At 39.8% G+C, this 6,290-nt stretch overlaps 1 pseudogene; it reads right to left on the bottom strand.

Annotated features, from left to right (window-relative positions):
* Window positions 1-4,722: 4,722 nt before the first annotated feature.
* LOC121458800 lies at window positions 4,723-5,318 on the bottom strand (annotated as a pseudogene).
* Between the last annotated feature and the right edge of the window lie 972 nt (window positions 5,319-6,290).

Here is a 6,290-nt window from a genome sequence, read left to right as displayed (position 1 = left end):
TGCTGTAGGGAGTGGTAAGGAAGACCATAAGCAATCCTGTAATGAGTGGGGCATGTTCAGAGCAGTTCTGTTGAAATGTCATTTCTGCTGAGACTGGGAAGTACCATGAGCTAGACTGCAGTTATGTTGGTCCATGTGGTTCATGTAGGCAGTGGCGCTTGTTCTCTGAGCCTCTTTGTGTATAGAAATACTGCAGCCCTGGAATGGAAGGAAATGATGCTGGTTGTATCTCTGTTCAGAGTACACACATGGGCACTGCTTTTGCTGTGCAGTGGGAAGAGAGATTAGAAAACTGAAGGTTTAGTTTCTAGAAGTTCTGAATATTGCATTCCAGTTTCAGGTTTGTGTTATAAATATTACAAATTGTTTAGGACCTGGTAGAGCAATAGTAGAGTAGAGTGCTTTTAACATGGTGTTACCACTAGCTGCAATGGTGGGATCCAGTGAAGCTTAGTTCCAGGGGACAAAAGGAGTTTCTGATGTGCAGAGATTTCTCAGGTGTGCAATGTGGTAGACAGGTAGATAGGGCACAATCCACATATTCTGCTCTATGCCATGTAGCAGGAAGCAGATTTTAAACCATTTTTAGGTTGTTTTTGGATTGAAAAAGATTAATTAGATTAACACTTCATCAGGCATCTTAAAATATATGCTCAGTTAGCAGAAAGGAGTAATTAAGGCCATAAAGATAGGTTACAGAATAGATTATTAACTTTTTCAGTTTTAAATGCTAGTAAAAAGGAAACAACAGCTGTGGGGAGACCTTAGATAATAAAAAAGCCCTGCTAAATTAACCAACCTGTATGCTTTAAAGATACATTGCATTCAGAATAAAAACCACGATATGTATTAAATTGGGGAATAAAGTTATAGATACCACTTCAATCCTTAAAGATTAGCTTCAAACAAAAAGATCTCTTGAGACTGCTCTTCGGGCTGATGATGGAGGGGGAGTTGACTGGGGGAGGGGGAGGGAAATGGGAGGTGGTGGCGGGGAGGAGATAGAAATCTTTAATAAATAAGTAAATAAATAAATAAATAAAAAATCCCTTGAGTAAAAGAAACAGTAGTTCATCAGAGAGCATTACCATTCAATCTTAACTAATTCGTAAGATTAACAGATGTCTTCCTTTTGATTAAATATAATTTCCAACAATAAATCTTCATAAAGATAGGGTTATGGCAGAGTTTTGTTTTGTCTTTACAAAAGTATGAAAACATTGAACTAAGGAATCTAAAAACCACTAGACAACTGTGGGCCCATATTTCGATATGGCACAAAAGCCATTAGCCCGGTCCGAGCTGATCATGTAGCTCTGCAGACAAGCTGTCTCTGCCCTTAACAAAGGCCAGGATGCCTGCTCCTAGCTTCTTTTGTTAAAATGTGGATTACCTGAGAAGAGATGTTTGACTGAAGCTGATGACTTAAGAGTTCAGATATTTGGTGCTTCCTTCCTTTTGTAATTTGGAAGGATGTCTTATAGAGATGCTAATTCAGGGCCTACCTGACTGCTAGACGCTGATGTGACTTGAGCCAAGGCACCTGGTTGCCTAGGTGATGGCATAATTGGTTTTCCCCCTCCCCGCTAAATTTGGTGTGGTTATATAAAATGTTTGGACAATAAACGGCGATCTGGCCTTTTCCATGATGACGGTGTAAGCTGTGTCGGTTCTTTTCCTTGCGACTCCGTTCCAGCCGGTGGAAGGAATTAGGGAATTTATGTTGGACCCTCACGGGCCATGACAGACAACCGAGGTAACTAAAAAATAACACATCATCCAAATAAAATATCCTCTTCAAAAGAATAAGTTGGCCTAACAGTCACTTATTATAATCATGTTAGGTGTGTTTTCAAGGTGAAACAAAAAGACATTTTGTTTCCTTTTTTTTAAAAGACAGATTCCTCTGGCTTTCCTCAATTCACATTGTAGAACAGGCTTGCCTCTAACTTAGTGAGATATATCTGCCTCTGCTGTGAAAGTGCTGGGATTAAAGGCATGCACCACTATAGCCTGACAAAAATTTATTTTACATAGACAGGTGGTGTTGTTTCTTCATTTTAAATGTTGTTTGCTTTATACTTCCTGTTTACTCAGGGAATATTATATCCCTCTGAGTTCTCTGATGGAGCTAAAAGCTCAATAATTGTAATTATGCATGTTAACAAATTGAAAAAAATGAATTAAAAAATGTATAATGTATATAAGGCTAAGAGGCAGAAATATTATTTAAGGTTAGTAATACCAGTTTGGATAAAAAGTACTTTAGGTACAACACCTTGGGCTTACTAAGATAGGATAGATGATCAAACATTTTCTCTAAATTTACCAAATGCAAATGGATTGGACATTGTTAGTATAATTCTCCTCTGTACATATTATATATAGTTATTGTATTTAGTGTATATAGCTTTACTGTGTTAGTTAAAACCTTCACCTTTTAATAAGACAAATAGGGAAATGTGTGATATATTGATTATATTCTGATAATAAAGCCTGCTAAGCATTACAGCAGAGCTAATCACTACCTGACCAAAATTTACCATAGAGGTTTGGAGGACTTTGGGCAGATAGGAGTCAGGATTCCTAAGGCAGGCCTAAGAGAATATTAGCACTTTACTAACATGGAGAGACTGAAGAGGTGGTAGTCACAATTTGCTGGTTAACTGCTTCTCTGATCTTTCAGTTTCTTACCCTGCTCTCTGACTCCTGATTTCTTATTGTTAAATGTCAATTAGATTAATGCTTCAGCAGGTACAGAACTTTCTAAGCCCTTTGGAAATAAAGCCCATGTACCTGAGATAGAGCCACAAGATTTGTCATTTGCTCTGCTAAATTTTCACCTTTCCTTGACCCAATCTTCCCTCAGTTTTCCTCATTCCACTCTTTCATTTGTCTTTTATTTATTCTTTCATCTTGACTGCAGTTTTTCCTCCCACCATTGCTCTCTGTCCCAACCTTCCCCCAAATCTCTCTTCTTTGTTTACCTTTAGAAAATAGCAGGTCTCTCATACATATCAACCACACATGGTGTCTTAATTGTGGTTTCTATTGTTGTGATGAAATACGATGACCAAAACCCAGGATTAGGAGAAAAGGGTTAATTTGGCCTGTACTGCCATATTGTTGTTCACTTTTTTTTTTTTTTTTTTTTTTTTTAGTTTTTCGAGACAGGGTTTCTCTGTGGTTTTGTAGCCTGTCCTGGAACTAGCTCTTGTAGACCAGGCTGGTCTTGAACTCACAAAGATCCGCCTGCCTCTGCCTCCCAAGTGCTGGGATTAAAGGTGTGTGCCACCACTGCCTGGCTGTTGTTCACTCTTAAAAGATGTTAGGAGAGGAACTTAAAGAGGACAGGATTTTTTTTTAACATAACTTGGATATTTTAGAGGGCAGGATTCTTAATAGATTTTTGTATGTTGAACCGTACTTGCATCTCTGAGATGAAACTGACTTCATCATGGTAAATGAGTTTTTGTTAATATGTTCTTGGATTTTATTTTCTAGTATTTTATTGAGTATTTTTGCCTCTATGTTCATCAGTAAGATGGGTCTGGAATTCTCCTTGGTTGAATCTTTGTATGGTTTGGTATAAGAGTAACTGTATCATCATAAAAGGGGTTTGGCAATCTTATTTCTATTTCTTTTTCTTTTTCTTTTTTTTTTTTTTGGTTTTTCGAGACAGGGTTTCTCTGTGGCTTTGGAGCCTGTCCTGGCTAGCTCTTGTAGACCAGGCTGGTCTCGAACTCACAGAGATCCACCTGCCTCTGCCTCCCAAGTGCTGGGATTAAAGGCGTGCGCCACCGTCGCCCGGCCCTTACTTCTATTTCTATTATGTGGATCCTTTGAGTATAGTTATTAGTTCTTAGTTCTGACAGAATTCTGAACTGAAACTGCCTTGCCCTAGGCTTTTTTTTTTTTTTTTGGCTGGAAGGCTTTTGATAACTTCTTCTCTTTCCTTGCAAGTTATAAGCTGATTTGAATTGTTCATCTGGTGTTGATTTAATTTTGGTATTTTATTGACTTTAGCCCTCAATTTGATTATTTCCTATCTTCTACTCCTGGGTGAGTCTGCTTCTTTTTCTTCTAGAGCTTTCAGGTGTGCTGTTAAGTCACTGGTGTGAGTTTTCTATACTTTCTTTATTTAGTGCTATGAACTTTCATCTTAGCACTGCTTTTATAGTTTCCCATAGATTTGGGTATTCTGTGCCAGCATTTTTGTTGAATTCCACAAAGTCTTTAATTTCTTTCTTTATTTCTTGCTTGACCTAGGGGTGGTTTACTAGAGCACTGTTCAATTTCCATGAGTTTTTAGGCTTTCTGTGATTAGTGTTGTTACTAAATCCTAAATTTAAAACATGGTGATCTGAAAAGACACAGGGGGTTATTCCATTTTTTTGTGTGTGTGTTGAGGTTTGCTTTGTTACCATGTTTGTGGTCCATTTTAGAGAAGGTTCCCTGAGGTGCTGAGAAGAAGGTATATTTTGTGTTTGGGTGGAATGCTCTATAGATGTCCATTGATTCCATTTAAGTCAAGACATTTGTTAGTTGTCTTATTTTTCTGTATAACCTGCCCACTGGGGAGAGTGGGGTGTTGAAGTCTCCTACTATTCTTTTTTTATACAAAAACAATCAACATGTATTTATTTAATATACATTGTAAGAACTTAAGCAGACTTAAGTTAAAAAGACAAATAAAACAAAAATAACACCACAGCGTAGAAATCAAGAAAAGGACAGACCATCTAAGAAAAAAGACGACACAAGGAGAAGCTTGTGACAGGGCTCTTGACTGGAGACCAGCTTTGAATAGGTTTCTTGCAGGTACTTCTTAAATGCTGTGGGGGTTTTCCAGAGCTCAGCAGCGTGTGTGTTCAATGGGCTATCGATGTTGGTTTCTCCTAGCAGGCTCTGGATAGACAGCAAGATGGTCCTGACATCATACAGCGCGGACCATTTATCCTTGAGGATGTCCAGGCAGATGTTCCCCTGGGTGTCTACGTTGGGGTGGTAGCAGGGTGTGAGGAACTTCACCGTGGGTGCGTTGTAAGGGTAGCCACTAGGGAACGCGAGTGAGAGTTTATACCTCAGGTCTTCATATGCTGTGCCGGCTGCTCCATGCATGGATGGGCCCTTCCCATTTGAACAGGTTGTCTGATTCAGGGAAGGCAGAAATCCCTTTGTCACCAGACATCATGAGGGTCATCAGCTCCTGTTGTAGCCTCTTGCCCACTGGCCGGGATGGCACCCCCGCTGGGCTCGGCTCCCTTGCGAACTGCCGGAATGCTGGCGGCAGCTGGGTCGCAGTTTTGCGAGGCCATCCAGAGGACGCAGGCCGCGAAACAGGAGTGTGGAGACGAAAAAGCAACTTCCTCCTACTATTCTTGTATGGGATTTGATGTGCAATTTAAGCTTTAGTAATGTTTCTTTTACATGAGTGGGTGTTCTAATATTTGGGGCATAGATGTTCAGGATTGAGACTTCATCTTGATGAATTGTTTCTGTTATGGGTATGAAGTGTCCTTCTTCATCTATTCTGATCGGCTTTACTTTGAAGTCTATTTGGTTAGCTATTAGGATACCTATACTTGTGTGCTGCTTAGGTCCATTTGATTTGAAAATCTTTTTCCAACACTTTACTCTTTGGCAGTGTTTGTCTTTGAGGTTTAGGTGTGTTTTAATTTTTTTCTCCTCCCTTCCTCCTACTTCCCTCCCCTCCCCACAACCCCCTTCCTCTCCTTCTCCAGTCCAAGGAGCAGTCAGGGTTCCCTACCCTATGGGAAGTCCAAGGTCCTCCCTGCTCCCCCCAGGTCCGGGAAGGTGAGCATCTTGGTGTGTTTCTTTTATAAAGCAAAAGGATGGATCCTGCTTTTGTATCCATTTTCTTAGCCTGTACCATTTTATAGGTTAATTGAGTCTATTGATATTAAGAGATGTAAATAACAAGGGACTGCTAGTTCCTGGTATTTTTCAGTAGCGGTGTTTGTGTTTCCCTTCTTTGGGGTTTGTGGGTGTTAGGATATCTGTTGCCGGTTTTAAAGTTAGCTTCTTTGGGTTGGAGTTTTCCCTCTAGTACTTTCTGCTTGACTGGATTGTGGATAGGTATTGTTTAAATCTGGTTTTGCCCTGGAATATCATATTTTTTCCATTTATGGTGACTGAAAGCTTTGGTAGGTCTGGTGTCTGTGGTCTCTTGGTGTCTTCAGCACATCTGTCCAGGGCCTTCTTGGTTTCATGGTTTCCATGGAGAATTTGGGTGTTATTCTGATAGGTCTGCCTTTATATTATACTTG

Source organism: Microtus oregoni, unplaced genomic scaffold, assembly GCF_018167655.1.
Source record: "Microtus oregoni isolate MIOR12 unplaced genomic scaffold, Mior012 000018F_ref0000195, whole genome shotgun sequence".
NCBI classification, from domain to species: domain Eukaryota; kingdom Metazoa; phylum Chordata; class Mammalia; order Rodentia; family Cricetidae; genus Microtus; species Microtus oregoni.
The sequence above is the reverse complement of the archived record's forward strand: the minus strand, read 5'-3'. Positions and strand labels throughout refer to the sequence as shown.